The following is a 19,435-nucleotide window of genomic DNA, read 5'->3' as shown; positions in this document are numbered from 1 at the left end:
GGTAGAGCATGGGAAGCTGAAAAGTCCTTGACTAGTGTAAGCACTGCTTAGCAACAACTAAAACATCAGTGTGTTATCAACATTATTCTCCTCCTAAATCCAAAACACAGCACTGTACCAGCTACTAGGAAGAAAATTAATTCTATCCCAGCTGAAATCAGGACAGAGGATTATCAAAGCCAGCTGTAACAATGAGTATAAACTACCTAACTTTAATATATTGGGCCCATTGCCTTGGACATGTCTAAAGACCTGTGGACAGTATTTGCAATTTCTTACTTCTGAACTAAAATCATAAGGCTCATCCACTGCTGAATACCTTATGTTCATACAAATAGGTATAATGAGGTTTTCCCTCCATATAATACAAACTATACGGAGGTCACCAGCATTTTCTCTTAAGTTATGAACAAGGATAGGCTGAAATACAGTCCAGAACTGCAATTCTCAGAGATCACATAAATGCTATGGGAAATGTAGTAATTTGTACACGTGGCACAGACTGTGATGCTTCTTTTTGTTGTTTGCTTGTTTTGTTTGCTTGGTTTTGTTTTTGTTTTTATCACCTGTCTCATGATTATTCTTCTGTAGACAAAAGCATACTTAATTACTACCCTCTGTGCCTAATACCTTACTGAAGGTAAGGTTTGCTGACCACAAAGTAGGAGGGACATTGTCTTAAGCAAACCATGTTTGGATGCTCAGAGCCTGAATGTCCCCTTTAAACCTCTTTTAAAAAAATCCAGTGAAGGAAAATGAAAGACTACTTTTTGAGAAAATCTTTTTTTGATTTGTCTGATTGTTGTGCTTTATGAATCAGATCTGTGGCTAGATATCACTGTTAGTGCAGTGTCTTCCAGTGTTCACATCAGACAATCAACTACAAGTAACCTCTAACACTGTTTCTAATTATCAACATGTTGAGAATTTTTGCAGCCTTTATAACACGTAAATGTTACTCGTTATACATTCCTTCTGTGTACAGTCTAGTATACGTCAATTGCAGATCAGGCCTATAAAACATGCCAGAATTTGTACCAACAGTGTGAGCCTACAACTTCATGCCAATATTCATGTATATTCTGTAGTACATTTGCATGTGCTGTCTCTTCTATTATAGCAAAGTATGAACAAACAACTTTCAGCTAATTAATTAGCAAAGCTTGTATAATGCATCAGGTTTTTTTTTTTAATTATTATTGTCTTTTTTGAATGAAAAGAGGTGGCCACCTTTGGGATTCATGTTTGTTGCAAACTTCAGCTGGCTCTGTTCTTATTCTTCACCCACATTTATCTCCTAATAGATTTCAGGTAAGGTTCAAATCTTCATCTTGCGAGCATGAAGATGACATCTCTGCAGAATTGTTGCCTGTCTTAGGGAATGCAGACACAAAACATGTAGCCTATAAATATCCTTCCTACCTATGATACAGAAAGAAAGAAAAAAAAGCCTGCTCCAGTACCATGCATCTGAAGTGCCTATGGATGAAAGTTTTTATCTTATTTGATGAAAACTTAGAACTGTTTGCATACATACAGAGGTTTGACTAACTAAAAGGAGATGGTGTTCATTTCTGCCTCTAGACCTTTCTTAAAGTCAGAAATAGTTTATCTGACTTCTGTTACAACAAATTCTCATTCAGTTTTACATCTCTACATGTGAATGTGACCATAATCAAAAAGCAGGACAGAAGGAAGGTGCAGTTCACCATTCTCATATACATGAAACAAAGTAAATCTGGGAAATTTCTCTTTGTGCTCCATATCAATTCTTCTGTCACTTCTGTTCTACTGAATGTATGCAGGATAGAAAGATATTGTAATGAGCATGGTTGATTCCATCAAATCTAACGTGAGGTGTATTTGAATCTGTATAATGAATTACATCTGTTCATAAGAATCTTTTGAGCAACTTTCTTAATATCAGAATGGTTATTATTTACTTGCAAGATTTCAGGAAATGAGTTTCCGACATAACCACACTGCTGTATAATATTATACAGCCACAAGCAATCAGGAATATGACATACAGTAAGTTCACTCTTCAGTCATGCTTTATCATGATCTCTCTTTGCTCTCATACAGTTTCCTCCAGTGGCACACCAACTTAAAATGGCAAAACTTTCCCCCATTATATAGTAGGCATGTTGATAGCACCTTTCTTTCATTATAATATTATGAGGGAAGAAAACTTATGCTGTCCCTTCCAACCCAAACTATTCTATGATTCTATAATATGAAGAAATACGATGTTATGTACTGACATAATGTGTGCATCTCAGCATTAATCCAAGTTCAATCTGGTAGGAGCTATGAACTTTTTTTTTTTTTAATGATTCAATAATTGAAGGCAACAAAGTACTTGGTCCTGTTCACTAGAACATTAAACCACGTGGGACACTGATATAACATTGAAGATCAAAAATTAGTGTTTATGGGCATGTTTTACCAATATGAAAGTTACTGTCAAGGTAGATTTTTTTTATAAGTCAGCTGCATTATGTCTTCAAAATCAGTTCCTGAAAAGGTAATGCTATATTGATCAATATTTTCCTGGAAAAATGTGTGTTCTGCAGGGATGAAATAATGAAAGGCTTTGGATTTATGCATTTTGCTTGACAGGGAACAGAGATTAGTAATGGGCTTTGATGACTAAAACACAAGCAGTAAATGGTAAGTTGTCTCAGATTTTGTGGTATCCATGTATGTATATGGGCTGTAACAGTTAATTGGAACACAAAGAGCCAAACTGAACTGGAGACAAGTGATCTGTTAAGATTAGATGATATGGGGCAAAATTCACCATTACTGCCTTTGTTTACTTAATGGCCAAAAATCTTATATAAATTCTCACAAATTATCTGAAGCTTTTATCATTTTCCCACATTTCTTTTCTTGTTAACAAGACCAAATAGAAGAGTTATGACCCATTTTGCTTTTACTGATCATCTTCCTTATCAGAGATGAGTGTGAATTCCATGAACTACAATTCAACAGGAACGTGCATCACTCATGAACGTCAGATGTGGCCTCATGTGAACCCTGGAATGTAAAAGCAGGGCAGCAGGAAGTAGGGAAGAGATTTCCTTATGTATACAATCATGATGAGAGAAATATAAAATACAGTATCTCAGGGGAATGTCTGCAATTTAAATGTATTGGAGTTGGGGAAAGAACCTTAAAATATTTTTAGAGTGGGAAAAATATTTTTGAGGCAATAAATAAAGCATTAAATTTGCTTCATTTCTGAAAAAAAAGATGATAGGGAACGGATGCCATAATGCTTTATAAACACTTGAAGGTGTGTTTATAAACTTTAATCTAGAGAAAATGCATAAGATGGAATGAATATCCATTACCTGAAGTAAAGCAAATTAGAACTAGAAACATACAAACTTTATCTAAAAATAGTGCTGTGGCAAAACTGAAGGTGTAATTTAAACTAATCCAGGTTATTGATCTCAAGAGGTGGTTAAGTGCGTAAAAACTGAAAGACAGTCATGTACCTTAGGTCAGACTAGATAATCTTAATAGTTCGTTCTGAGTTTAAGGTATATGAATATATGAATCCAACACACCACATTAATTCATTTAAATACCACACAAGGCCTCACTGTTGGCAATAATAAACTAAATTCACACCCAAGTATATTGAAAATATCTTCCTGAATGTCTCACCCTAAACCCCTCCCACACAAAAACCAAAATAAAATAAAAAATATTTACCTAGTTGCAAGTTGATTTCAGGATATAAACCTAGACATATAAATTTTCATTATGAATCATTTTCATTACATAAGTGGCAGTAAAATACAGAAATACACAATAGTCAGGAGTAAACAGTGCAAGTTAAGACAATATAATAGGGTTATTTCATCTCACCTGTCAGACAGCAATGTTTTTATTATTGCAAAAGAAGAATGTTCAAGAACTTGTTAAAACATTAGAATTATTTGGTGTACTTAAGAAATCTTGGTAAACGGAAAATTTTTATTCAGAATGTATGTTAGCTGTAGTACATCTTCAATTAAATCATTGAGCAGATTTGAATAAAATGTCAACATGTAAATTCTAAGTGAAAGAGTGCAAATTTTTACCTTTGAAAGCAAAAATGTGATTAAACCATATAAAACTGTTTTTAAGATATATAAATAGCATAATTTGCAACCAAACTTGACATTGATAATTTTTTTCAATATTAATTATAACTTAAACAGGCAGTGTATTCACTGATATTAAAACTCAGTTTAATATAAAGTTTGCTGTCATTTTACGGGGCTATTTATTTGTTTTCTCTAAAAAAAGTAGCAATGAAGTGTCTAGCAATTATTATTATATTTAATAATTTATAACATTGCAGTTAGAGAGGGGTGAACAAGGCTGGATATAATAAAAACTCTAATTGTTTCATACAGTTTAAGGCCAGAAGGTTCAATAGATCATCTAACCTGACCTCTTGTATATCACCTGAGATAAATCCCCAGTGAATCCTAGCTCAATCATATACAAACTGCACTAAACCTACTTTCATTTTTAGGGGCTTAACTGAGTAATTTTCATTTAACTACATAATTATTTCCAATTAACTAAATAATCTTTGTTCATGTCTAGAACTTCTGGTTCTGTTGTAGCCGGAGGTGGATCCACTGTGAAGGTGGTTCTTACTGGGCGAAGTCTTATGTTTTAAGAAGACCGGAATATGAAATTTGTTTCCAGTGCTGGGTCAGGATATGAAGCTGCTGTCAAATGTCTTTATAAGCACTATTCCAAACAGTTTTGATCATATACTATATGATATATATAGTATATATACATATATATACACACATATATACATATACAACTTTTTTTGAGTCATAGAGATAATGGAATCACAGTGCCCATTCCCATGACACATTATGGCAGAAAGGGTATGTGCTTCTGAACATTTGCAATCTATGGATGGACTGTAGAGCCTCATTCCTTGAGGGGTTTTCATAATACACCGAGCCTTTAGCTGGACCTTAGTACCCTCATAAAATTCTGTCCGTTGCAAAGAAACTTTTCCAGACCAATTTTGCAATCTCTAGTTTGGTGTCTTGGCCTTCAGTGATGTTAAGCTCCTAAAAAGTCACAAAACAGAAAAGTTTTTGGAATGGAGTTCTGGATATGTTCAGATGACAAATTTGAGTATGGTAGCATGTGATACTGAGAAAGACACAAAAGAGTGAAGGTGGAAGAAATTTGGGGAAAACTGTCTGTCAGAATAGTTCTATGTATTTCAAAACCTTTTTTGATGTCCAACTTACCCGAGCAAAATTGCATTTCTCCTGTTTTGTCTGGGTTTGTCATGGATGATAAGGTGTTTGTTACTGGTGCTGTTACTGGTATACATACATAATCAATACTATGTATTGATTCCCCCCCTTCCCTCTAAGATTATAGGGGGAAAATTATAAAAATATGAACAAGGGCCTAATCAGAAAAAAGCCATCTTCAACTTTTGAAATATTTTTCTTTTTAAGGATGTGTTCTTTAAATAATTGTTGTAGTGTGAGTACCTATGGGTTATGGAACTTGCTGGGGCTGATTATGTGGTCTTTATGATCTGTCAATTTCATCTTTCCTGCTGTTCCTTGGCTTATTTTGTTTTCTCTAGTATATAAAACAACCTCTAAAAACAGTTTTAAAGAATTGCAAATATATTTGTCTTTTAAGGTCTTTCTTTTAAAGTTACCTGTGAACTGTTGCATTTAATTGGTGTGCAACTAAATCTGTACAGAGACAGTAGGGTGTACAGACTCATTGTCTCCTTTTATGGTGTATTTCATTGTCAATATATTTCTTCCCTGCTTTTAAAATAGAGTTTAGTGAATATAAATCTGATGAACTACATTCTAAAAATGGAGAGTAAGAAGATTGGTAGGCACTGTTCAACACATGAATTCTAGGATAATCATGTGTAAGGAAAGAATACGTAAATATAGTGATGATTTACCAAAATGAGTAGTATATCTTGTAATTCAGCTTGTCACATGGTGCTAGAGTCAAGAAAATAAGGAAATCATCATTTAGGTATTTAGGGCTAAATTCTGCTTTTGGTTTAAGCAGCTGGATTTAAGTGACATTTATACAGGGGCATTATTAGTCACTTTGAGTGGCTTAGTGCATTGAAAACCATAGGGAATAAAACACCATATGAAATTTGATCATCATGCAGGCAGTAGATTTTTCTGCAAAAAATATGGAAATAGTTAAAAGGTTTAGCATATCATGCAGTATCATATGAAGCAGACTCTGAGTTAGAGTGTTAGACTGGAAGAACTGCCTTAGAGAAATAAAGAAAAGATGTACAACATCAAGAAGCTCGTGTTGATTCTTATTCATTGATGGCAAGCATGTTAGACTCAATCATTTAAAATCATGATTTTAGAAGGAGTAATTTTAATCGTAATTTGTGTATGTAGGCATATTGACACTGTTTACTGTAGGCATTAGGCTTGGATGTCTAAGCTATGAGCTTTGTCTCCTAGAGTTCTATATAAAGCTAATGGAGAGAGCCAGCTTCAGAAGATCAGAATTGGAGCCTATCTTTATACTCTTTAGATAGCTTTCTGGATGAGACTTTCTCTTCCATTGACTGTACAAAAAACTTAGATGCCTGCAATAGGTGAAATGATTACACCTGGAAAAGTTAAAATTATTGTTGCTGTATGTGGTGATTTCATCAAGGATAGAAATGATCAGTAATGGTCATATACATTCTCAGATAGAAGAACACAGATGATGGTCCAAACATGCTGATCAAAATAATCGTACACTATTCAAAGTAAGAATGTAGGAATTCATTATTTAGGTTGGATGAGCTTGGCTGTTCTGTGAGGTTTAATTTTTAATAGACTAGCACAAAATTAAAATTGAAATAAAGTTTAATATGAGGTTCTAAGTTTAAAATTAAGAAGTGCTACTTGTGACTGTGAACAACTCCAAAGAAACTTACTTCTATTGTTTTATTTCCTTCAATTGTAGAAAGCCCAAAGCCTAACAAAGTTTGCAAGCAATAATTCAAGGTATGAAGTATGTTCCTTTGCTAGCATTGTTACTACTTCAGTGTCAGCTTGACAGCTGACCCTCAAATTAGAAACCTATGTAACAAAGTCAACATCTAAAAAATAATAACACACATAAAAATTAGTTTCCTGGTCTTGATTTCTAGTGTAATATACTGCAAACATACAGTGCATAACTTCCATATTTCTTCTATCTGAGGTTCTTAAAGAGTTTGAGGGGTAGTAGACATGCTTTAGCATCCAAGTCTACTTCCCCAGGTAAGTGCACTGAAATGTTTCCTTAAAGCTTACTTCTTAAACTTTCTTATCAGGAAAGGTGCTTTCTATCCATCTTGTTTACAGATTGAATTCGCATAAGATTGAATGCACCCCAAGATAGAAAGGAACTTGAGCCCATATTATGACAAATCCAAAGCACTTGCTGACCCTGCCTCTCTCTACATTTTAGATAAAATGGGCAAAATTCTGTACATCTTTAAAGAACGTTGGTGAGGGTATCACTACAAGTACTTTTCTGGTAGCTAGATAATGCACAGAAGTATATGGATCTGTAACTGCCTCAGTAGTAATTTCCATTTCTTTTTATCCCATGGGTGATGAGCTGATGCTTTTAACTTGAGTCCCAGGCTTGGTCCCTGTAGGTGACCCAAGCAGGCTTGCCTTCTTGGTTTGGAAATGCTGCTACCAACAGACTTGGGCTCGTTCACAAATCATTGCATAATGCAATGAGAGAGACAGTGTTTTCCCTCTGTGGGCTGCACCTCATAAGATACAATAATGTATTTCCCCAGAGAAGTTATTTCCATAGCTGAAGTGTTAGAGGTCTATATTCTGACCCTTATGGGTACAGCTCACTCAAGAATCACTTAGGAAAATGTGAATAAATTAAGATGAGAACTCAGGAAATGTTTGTGCAATAACTTGACATTACAAAATGTACTTATGGGCAAATTTACCGTGTACATAATAGTTCTAGTGCTGACTTTTAACAGTCCTACTTGGTGACAACTGTCTCTTTAAGAATTTGGCATTATATAAGTTGGGACTAAAGATGATAGAGCCACGTGTGGGAGATGTTGCTTGTTTATGTGGTGTGGAGGACTGTGCTTCTGTAAGCTTCAAAAGGTCAGAACTTGATTTAATAAACTTACCTTCCCAGAAAACAAGCTTTCTTCTTGAATGTGTAACATTGTTAGAGAACTGCATGTCTAGAGACATTGCTAATAAGCTTGTGAGACCTTTGGCTGTATCCAATGCTGGTTTTAATAGTCATACCTGACTTTTAATAAGCCAATATCCTTAAAATGGTATTGCCTGACCTGTAGGCTTTAGATCACCTCTGCCTTATGCAATACCACTTATGAAGGTGCAAACATGGGATTCCCGTATATTCCATATGCATTTATGCTCCACTCTAGCATATCCTTTTATGACTGGTCTAGTAGTGCCCTTGTTGGTTGGCACTAATAATACCTTACAATCCCTTTTCCATTTCTTGCTCACTAGCCACCTGTACTACAATGTTACTGATATAAATGTCCTTAGCCCCTCTGTATTATTTCTGCTTTTGCCACACAGTAATTTTTCAGCCTACACTGGCTACATGACAGCACAAAACATCCTACTCAGGGTGCTCTTTGTGTTTTCCTTAGGTCGTGATGCCTCTGAGGCAAGGTGATTGTTGTCCACTGGAATATATTATCCTCAAATCCTTGGATGACCAATAGGACTTAAAGAATTTTCTGATATGAGCTCACCTTTGATATTCTCTGATAAGACACCTATTTTGTTGCTCATTGGACTCTGGCCACTTTCAGCTTTTATGGCTTCATAGGCAATGTACTTGGGATGAGAAATCATTGCCAAGGTAGTAACCACAGGCACAATACAATAATGCAGGCATCATCAGTGGGTCTATGTGACACGATCCTTAATTTTGCCTGTATAATGCTTAATTTAGATGCATGATGCTAGCGAAACATATTTCTTTTCCTGCCTGCTCAAGCAGGCTTCAGAAGACAATCAGGCGTGCTCAGACCAGTTACATTGTCTAAATAAGTGATGGCCACATATTCAGGATTTCTAGATTGTTTTTTCAATTAGCTGAAAAAGAATGTTTCTTGCTGAAGCATGGAACTTCTAGGGCATATGGATGGATATTGCCTACAGAGATGATGAAACTACGAACACGTCTTTATAACATGCATTTAGGTCTAGCACACTAATACTTTAAATGTTTTCTAGACTTCTGCTGCTTTAGCTGTGTGTGTTTACTTGCCAAATTCCATGCCTTGCTGCACCCTCTGTAATATTTGTTGGGTCAGAGGAGAGGTCTTTTTATAAAAACTGTTTATAAACTAAGGACATCTTCACAACACTTAATGATGGTTTTGGATTCCAGGAGACAAGACCACTCAACAAAAACATATTGATATATCCCAGTATCAAATTGTTCATCATATCTAAATAAAAACATTATGGCCATCATGCCCGTGGGCATGGTTGCCTTACATACTTTCCTCTTGCTTGTTCTCATCTTCCCCAAACTGGTGACCAAGACTATGACTATCTGAACTATCACAGAAACTTCAGAAGAGGGGACTGAAAAAGTGGGCAAGAGGAGAAGAGAAAGCTAGTTCTAGTTTGTTTCTACTGTGTGGTTAGGTCCCAGTGGATATGCCCTAATGTTTCACATTCTGCTGGTTCAAGGTCCTCCTTCAAATAAATATGAACATATGAGATGTCAATTATTTTTGATGTGTAGTACTTGGGGCCAAAATACATCCATCCCAAATCAGGTTAGCCTGGAGTGCAATAGACCCTAGTCTGGATCTCAGTTTCCTGTTTCAGCATGTTCGTTGATTTGCAGATGATAAGACAGTTTGAGGAAGTGCTATGCATTTAGAAGGACTCTGCTAGAGCTGAAAAAAACCCCAAACCCTCAGCTTGACCCATCATGAACTGCTGCTCTTAACTAATTTATGAAGCTGCTCACATCCCACATTGTTGGTATGGAGCAGGGAGAAGGAACTGAGGTTAAGAAGAGGTACCACGTACCAAGCTCTCCCCAGTGAAAGATTTCAATAACATTATGAACTGGAGAGGGACTGTAAATAGATTGGGGGATCCTCTTGCATATGGCTAAATAGGTAGATATTTTCCTGGGACAATTCATGTGACAATGTCAGGTCAGGGGAGTGTTTTTGAATACCACATTTGAGATTGAGAGTGTGTCAAAAGCAAGTATGTCCAGATGGAAGCAGGGAGAAGACCAGAGTTACAACTGGCAAAACCACAAATTTTAACCCATCCCTGGAAACATTCAAGGTCAGGTTGGATGGGGTTCTGAGCAACCTGATCTAGTTGAAGATGTCCCTGCCCACAGCAGGGGGGTTGGACTAGATGACCTTTAAAGGTCCCTTCCAACCCAAACTATTCTATAATTCTATGATTCTATGATAAGAGGAAGGTACAGGACTGTAGTGAATAATTTTTTGCATAGTGTATATCAGTATACCAGATCTTGAATTCGATAAAGTGATTCTGCACTGAGACGGATTCTGATGGTAGCCCCCAAAAGTTTAACTGCCTATTAGGCTGGTTGGGGCATGAGTTCTGGTGTCAGCAAGCTGTGTCTACTGAGATAGAGATTAATTCATTAAGTTAGGTAAAATTTCACACAAAGAACTGAGTAAAATCTAGCAGCTTAGGTATTCTGACAGCTATCACATCATTTCAATAGAGATAGACCTGCCACTGTCCTGGAAGTCCTGTGGGCCCCACTGGGTTCAGTTATCATTTTTTCATGATGATAACATGAAGAATTTAAGTCATAGAAGGGAAATAATTATTTTTAGAGCTTATAAGTTAGCTTTACTTGGATAGGTTTTCCTTGGGTAAATACCTTGACCAAATTTCAAAGGCTAGCTTCAAACAGTGAGCTGTATTAGGGCTTAAAAATATACCTAGGTATCTCATATGCTAAGAACTGCTAACAGTCATAAGACACTGCCTGCTCCCCTATAATAATAAAATTGAAACATTGAATATGTATAACCTAAATGTCACTAAGGAAATTGTATTTCATCAAGGGTATCTCTTACACTATGTTTTCCTTTGCTGAATGGAAGACAAAACCAGGGAACAGTCATTGTTAAAAATGGACAGTTTTACAAAGACTTAAGAGAACTGGAAGAAAGACTGACGTTCTCAGTCTAAAGAAACATTTGGCTAGAACTGGAATAGGTGGATCCAAGAGAAATGGAGAAATGGAGAAAAAGAGACTAAAAAACACAAGAAGTATTTAGAACGGAACTTGACCTCAAAAGAGTTGGAGTAAAACAACTGTATGGATCCTGATTAAAATTTGTTGCGATCCAGCTATGATGATTCATGCTAATAAAAGACTTATCTGTCATTATGGCTATGTGGCCTTGTAGAATAAACTCAGGATTCATCCCGAAGAGACGGAAAGGCTGATAGTGGAGCTACAGAATGGACAGCAAACATGGATTATTTCTAGGGAAGAACAGTACTGAAAAAAGTGAAGAGTCGTCATAAAAGAAGATATTTATTTTTATATTTATATATATATAGATTGGGGGCTGTACTAGATGAACTTTAAAAGTCCCTTCCAACACAAACTATTCTATGATTCTATGATATTAGGGCATTTGATGGTTAACCATGTGCTGAACAAAATACATCACCAAGGAGGGCACAAAGTAGGTTAACAGAGGATTTAAAGAAGAATCAGCAATTCTCTAAGTAAGAAGTGGTGATGCAGGTCAGTTTTTAAGTGGCCTGGACAGTGAGGTCAAAGGGTATTTGTGGGAGTAGAAAGTTTTGGATGTTGTTTATAATCCTTGAGGATCAATTTAGGCTTCAGATATGTGGTCATGTGATCACACAAACAGCTTAATTTACTCCTGCTACAATGAATATTAGATTTTGCTGAGAAAAACCACAGTCAATGAAAAGACAGAGATATCAAATTCAAAGTGCTTGCTTTAGAAAATATGCAAATATGTGGGTCTGGCAATTTAATGCAACTAAGGAATACTGGGGTTTATTACTTGAGTTCATTCAAAGCTGTAATTCAGTTTTTTACTAACAAGATGTACAAACAAAAAAGCCTGGTAAATACTGGAAAATCTGGCTGTTACAGAACTTAGATGACGGAAGCAATTCAAAGATTAAGTTTATTTGGTGAAAATGAAGCACTGCAACATTTTCTTCATACTGCTAGGAGAAAAATGAAGTTACACTAGTGGGAAATTTTTTTTTCTTTTTGTCCTCACCATCACAAATGTGAAGAAGATAATGACAAACAAAGAATACGTAGTCTAAGAATTTGTCTCATCTTGTACTAGACCTCAACATCTCAGCTGGTCATCCTAGGATCCCTCTGTAGTCAGTGGAGAGAAATACAAATTTTTAAGGGGTGATTTGTCTCACATAGTTTAGACATTTACTATAGGGATGAAATGGATAGCAACCCAAAAGTGTCTCTCTCTATTTACAGGACAACCCAGACATAGATGACTATATTCTCAGATTATACACTTTTTGGATCCCAGTTCTTCAGTCTCTTATGCTTATGTCTATACCATGAGCACTGCTTCAGCTCCCGCGTGTTTAATGGCATTTCTGCAGTATAAATATGTACCCCAGGAGGGCAGAATCAGGTGCTTTCTGATAATGATGAGATTTTCCTTCTAATTTTTTCTCATAAATTGTCTAGTAATTTTCTAGTAGAAGTTAAGTATCCAATTTGAGATACAGGACAATTTGAATGCTATTCTTTGAGGGTGAGAATGAAAATTAGTGTACTAGTATATGTAGTGTACTCACGCTGTACTTTACATAGAAGATGTCTGGGAATGCTGAAGGGCTTCAGTTCAAAATACAAAACATAAAGTGATGAATTCAACAAAACAAAATAGAAAAAGGAAAATGCTTTCAGTAAGTTTCAGCTTTCTTGCACATATAAGTCCTCATAGATTTTGTGAAACTCCATAAAATTTGAAACAGAAGCCACCAGCAATATTAATTTTGGATGTGTTTTAGCAGAAGTAATTAATATAAATCAAGAATATGCATATATATGTGTATATAGAGAGAGAGACACTCAGGAGATCCAGAAGAGTGAAACCAGTCTAGTAAAGACATAAAATATTTTAGTTATTTAAATAAATCAAACCAGCTTTACTCTGGGGGGAAGGATGTGAGAAAGATAGTAGAAGCACACAAAAAAGTTGAATATAGACTTATTGAGGTATCCCAAACAGAACCCTGACTTTTGATTACCTGTAAGTATAAAACTTGAATTGGATCTTGGAACAATAGTATTGGACTGAATACGAATATTGCCAAACAGTACGAGATATGTCAGAAGCAAGAGAAAAGGAACTTGAACTCTAGCTGAAAAAGTAGCAGGTATTGCAGGAACATAGAGATATTTGGGGGCAGGGGGTGGGGGTGGTTTGTTATACATAGTCACTCTCTGGAATATATTGCGAGGGAGAACACTGAAACCACAAATAAGAATTATTTAAGCTGTAAGTTCTTTGGGGCAAAGGTTGGTTCTTTCTTCTTGGTTATCTGTTTGTACAGTGCCTTGACTAATAGATGCTTATCTTTGTACACAAATGTCAGAAGGGTTTCTTTACAGAGTTATACACATATGCATATATATAAATATACACACACATATGTATGTAACTGTTTTAAAAAAAAAAAAAAAAGAATGACTGATAAATTGGACAATTTAGATAGGATTCCAGGCTTTACTACCTCCTTACTCACTCACAGTTCCGGAAGGATATGACATACTCCCTTATTCACTTGCAGTTTCTGCACAATATAACAAGGCATTTGTGGTAAGATACATATCTCAAAAGGTTTGGAGTTTGGGAATAGATTCAAACTATTCAGATTGTGTTGGACTGTAAAATTGGTTAGAAATCTCATGAGAACAATGTTTTCACATGAGATTTCTGGTATTTTCTTTGAGTCAGATCATAAATACTGCAAGAACAATTTTTTTTTTCAGAAGTATTTCTGCAGTTCTGTTCTGAGATGGAAATTAGAAGTATGGAGGTGCATGAAAATGAATGATAATGGAGATGAAAAGTTAACCAAACATTTTAGAAAGTTTTTAAATTTTGGTAAAGATTCAGAGACTTTCAGTTTTTTTCCCAGTTCCGCTTGCCCATTGAAAGTAATATACTCTCATTTTTTATTCATACTTCACATGTATTGCAATAGATCACTAATATTCCATCTATATGTATATGCTATCAGTTTATTAAGGTTTTAATTATATAACTTTTCATGTATGGCTTGTGATCCTCTCTTTGTGCCTTTCAGAATGGTTCTATTCAACAGCTTTTGATCTGCTAGCAGCTTAAGGACTGAGTTGCCACTGATGCTGTTTGCCAGCAGCAAAGGGAGCTTGGATATGGCATGACTTTAACTACTGACCATGGAGACTGATAGGCCATAAGATATTAAACTCCCGCCAATTTCTATTTTCTCTTTCAAAGATTGCTAACCTCATCTCCCCAGGGCCTGTAACTCCTGCCAGCCTTTAAACCAGCAGGAGTAATATCTGTCTCTAATTCGTAATTACTAGGGCTCCGTCACAATGAGCTGGATCAAGCATTGTTGGTGCTTGCCTTTATTTAATTAGTGAGTATGTGCATTTGTAGTGGTGAGAAGTACAACTGGGTGGAAACGTAACCTCCTTGCTTTAAAATTATTTGTCTATTTCTCCTTTGCATGTGCCTTTCAGTTGCTATATCCGTAATATACAGCAGATCATTATCAGTAGCGTTAATAACATTCAATGCTGTGCATATTTTTCAACAAAATTTGTATTGCGAAAGAAAAAAGGATAGCACCTTGTAGAATTGAAACAGACAGTCTGCCCCTGAATTCTTACCTCTTCCCTGTGCCTACTCCCTATTATTAATGTATATTATTACTTCAAGTATGTCAGAAAAAGAGACAAACAGTCAGAGGCAGAAATTTCTCCCTAATTCACTCTGCCTAGCCAGCAAAATGTAACACAAAATTATTCAGGGGAAAAATACAATTTTCTGTCATCTCTGCCATACACTGATAACAAAGCTACAGGCTAATATGTTTTGATATTTTTGTCACTCGTTTATCATGTGACCTTTCATGCTATCATTAATACAGCTGAGGGACAGAGCAGATACACTGAAATAAGGGTGTGGAGAAGTCAGATTGCTTCTCTAACAACTAACGGTCAGTCACAGCAATTTATGCTTTTCTTCAGTATAGCACTGACTGAAGAAGAGAAATTGTTATTAAAATTTGATATTACTGTCTAGGCTCTGCCATATAGAATTTGCAACTTTTAGCTATGATGGGAATACTGGGAGGGGGGAGGTTTAATAAATTTCCCTGTGAATTATGATATTAATACAATACAACATGCTTGCTCAGATAATCAAAGGATATATATGGGGAAAAATCATATTCAGGACACTCCAACACTGGATATTAGTCATGGTCCAGAATTGTTATATCCAAGAAAAGTAATTTAATAACATGGGTACAATGACCTTGCATTGGTTCAATTAAAACAGTTGGGTTTTGTGGGTTTTTTTTTGTTTACAAAATTGCAGCTACTAATAGCATTATGTACTATTCAGCAATATTTTCAGGACATCCAAGAAAGTCCAATGTGTCTTTTTTTATGTGTGTATATCTTTTATGATAAATGATACCTAGTTTAAATTTTCATTCGGCTTTACACCATTTCTGACAATGGTCTAGCTTTTTATGTTGCCTTTAGAGTCTGGTTTGTTAAAATTCCAATATAAAACTAATTTATATTTGACATTAATGAGTTAAGAAATGTTTTATACAGTACATCAGAGCTGAGAGAGAACTTTACAGCATTCTAGTAAAAGCAAATTACTTCTGAGTACAACCATTATGTAAAGAATGAAAAATCTTTCACTAACCTAAGCTACTTGTCCTTTCAAAATCCTGTGATTTTAATGTTTATATTAAGAAAGGATTGAAAATTTAACAAAGCAATTTTTTTTTTTTTTTACATCTATTGGGGGATTGTAATTTAACTACCTGGAAGAGACATTTTTTCCTCAGTGTGCATGTCTGTGCCAGGTCAGAGTAAATCATTATATTCATTGATAAAACATTATTAAAATAATATAATTATTTAAAATATTAAATATGCTGCAAACTAATCTATTTAAGAATTAAAGAATGTTTTTCTTGAGCATGACTTCTTTGCGGAGCATTTTTTTTAAGTGCACTAGAAAATGACCTTACATGTGAAAGAAAATAAGTAAGGATGAGTTTTAAATAGGAGGATTCTTAAATAAGTCCCAGAGAGAGGCTTCTACACTTGAAATGAATCTTTTTGCATTAGATCTGATTGCAAAGTGAAAGTTTAAATTTCTCACTTCAAATGTAAGGACCTGATTTCTGGAAAGCGTATGCAAATGAATAATTGAAATTGCCAAAATATCAATTGACTTAAATTTGACTACTTCTGTGAGTAGACACACACGTTTGCAGAAGTGAACCCTAAATATATTAATGAAAACTGTGGATTATTAGCACTACTTAGAAATATGATTTGCTGATTACGTTACTTAATATTTTTTAATAAACAAACCCATAACATGTATTGTTTAACATTTTTAGCATGTATATTGACATGAACTGCATACCGTATGCATGTAAATGTTTATACATAGATGCATATATATAAAGTGAATTAATCTATTTGCATTCTTAGTAACTGATTGTGTGTATGGATAGCAGTATTAGATAAAAAATGAAAAGCCCGTTAAAGTCATGCAAACCTTAGAACATTCTATAGCAATACTTTTATAGGAGGTAAAAGATTTTTACCTTCTAGTATTCCCGTAACAATGTTCTTAACAATGTTCTTACTGCATTAATATAACTTCTAATTTGTTGGTAATTAATAATAGTGATTTCTGAAGTAATTAACAAAGAATGCAAACAAGAATAATCCTGCTAATACAAAGAATTCAAAACTGTGTAAAGCCATCATAAAGTAATTATTAATGTGGTTAAAAGACACCTGTAAAAATGCTACTTAAGTACAAAATAATTACTCAAAAATACTTTATTGTGCTGATGTTACCCATTAAATTAAAAGCATGTTGTATACTATTCATATATAAGAAAATTATTTCTCGCTTTTGCTGAAATAATAGCCTTAGAAATGGAATATCATGAAGTGTTTTCTTTTGTTAGAGCACGCTTTATTGTAATGTAAGCAAGACATTGGCTAAGTGAACTTCCCTTTTACCTCCCTATCACTAACAACAGTCCTGACCTGGAGATGCAGCCTCTTTCAGGATAAGAAGAAAATGAGTCCATGCATGCTTAGTCTATGCCACTCTTGAACAGATTATATATCAAGCGGAATTATACTTAGTCCTTTTTCTTTCCTTTTTTTTTTTTTCTTTTTTTTTTTTTAATAGGCAAAGGTAGCCGTAGTGGAGGCTTTGGGGAGGTATGTTTTTGGCTACTGTCAACAAAGAATTCAGCTGGACTGAGAATCTCCAACCTGTTTAATACGATGCTGAAGGGAAAATTTGGAACCTTAATCCTGGAATGATGCAGCCTCCACACTTATGTATTTTATAATTTACATTTTACTCAGTCTACTCCTCAATATCAAAACAACAGAGGAAAGAAAAAGGTAGAAAAAAAATGAAATGCTATTTTAGGTATAGCTTTCTATTGAAGGGTATTAAAAAAAATATGATTTTTTTTTCCTGCAAGCTGGAATCAATTATAAAACATTATCGTTTGCTGTAAGAACACCTTAATAGTGCAAACGGCAGAATTTTGTTGATCTTTCTTGAACTTTGTTCAAAGTGTATGTGCCTGTGTTAAAGTGGAATCACTTATTGCTTTAATATTTGTAATAAATGGATTGCGAAACTATGAAATAAGAGTCTTTCATTTCCCACTCTCCTAACATAATGTTCAACAAAAACATACAAATGAACAAAAAAGGAAGAGGGATTTTAAGGCTGACATTCATGTTTGCATGTAAATAAAGCAAGAGCCACAAACAAAGCCAGCAATCTCACATACTTGCCTTCAGTGGTAAAGGATGGAAAGGCTGCCTGCTACCAATCAGCAAGTGGTTGCTATGGTTACAAGGTCAGGAAATATGCCTTTTCCCCAGTTGTCCAAGGCTTGCACATGTCACTTCTGAAACTATGAATTTTATATACAGGTCAGGAGATGCATACCAAAGAAATAAACAGTGAACTGGACCATAATGACAGCTAACGTTCAAACGTCCTTGAATTTTTTAAATTTCTATTCAAACACATTTTGTCATTTTGAATGGGTTGGGGTTTTTTGTATAAAATTGGAGCAATTCTTTCCTGTAATGAAATTTTGCAAAGTAGGTACAAACTATGCCTCATTATTATAAGCTGCATCAATAACTTGCCTCAGAAAGATACTTGTGTTCTTTCCCTTTATTTTTTTAAACTCTTTAAATTACAGCTTTGGAATATTATAAGAATATAATTTGATGCAACTTAAGAACTCAGAGTAATAACTACTTTCTGAAAAACAGATTTAATAATGCTGTATTTATCTGTAGACAAGATGGTGGTTAAGCTGTTAATGAAATGCAGATGGTCCTGTTTTAAAGTACAAATACTTCTTTACTCAATATGCTAAGCTTTAGGGGAGTTTTAATATAATCTCTAAAGGTTGAAAATGATATAGTATTTGTAAAATGAGTGAATTGTGAAAGAAACCTTGATTGTTTATGTGTCATTGAAGAATTTACTAGGAAAATTAGTCAAAGGCCTCTCGGGGGACTTAGCATTTTGCTACAGATAAGGTAGGTCAAGTAAATTTAGTGATGGTTATTAAAGGGTCTGTATTATTTTTGCTTTGTATTCTGTAGTGGTACATAATAATCTTTTCTTTCTTTCAAACCTGTTTAAAATCTAGATTTTATTGCATTAATATTTAAGAACCATGGTAATTGTTTCTGAACTTTCAACTAGGAACTGCTTAATGGACTTAACAAAAAAAAAGTGAACGACAATTTTGAAGTGATATCTATACAACTGCAGTTAGAATATTAAGTTATGTTGCTGCTTTCCAAATGTGTATTATATAAATGTTATAGCTATGTAATTACATCTTGTTTTGTATAGCGTCATTATTTCTTTACTAACTGGGGAATGTACAGTAGAAGTAGTGTGCAGCATTTTAATAACACAACATGTAGCACACAGAGTTCAGAGCACTTGTAATGTTTTTATTTTTTCTCTGTGTGCTGTATGTAAATGACATTAAAAGTTAAATTA

The sequence above is a fragment of the Pygoscelis adeliae genome, unplaced genomic scaffold (assembly GCF_000699105.1).
Source record: "Pygoscelis adeliae isolate BGI_AS28 unplaced genomic scaffold, ASM69910v1 Scaffold101, whole genome shotgun sequence".
In the NCBI taxonomy this organism is placed as follows: Eukaryota; Metazoa; Chordata; class Aves; order Sphenisciformes; family Spheniscidae; genus Pygoscelis; species Pygoscelis adeliae.
The sequence above is the reverse complement of the archived record's forward strand: the minus strand, read 5'-3'. Positions refer to the sequence as shown.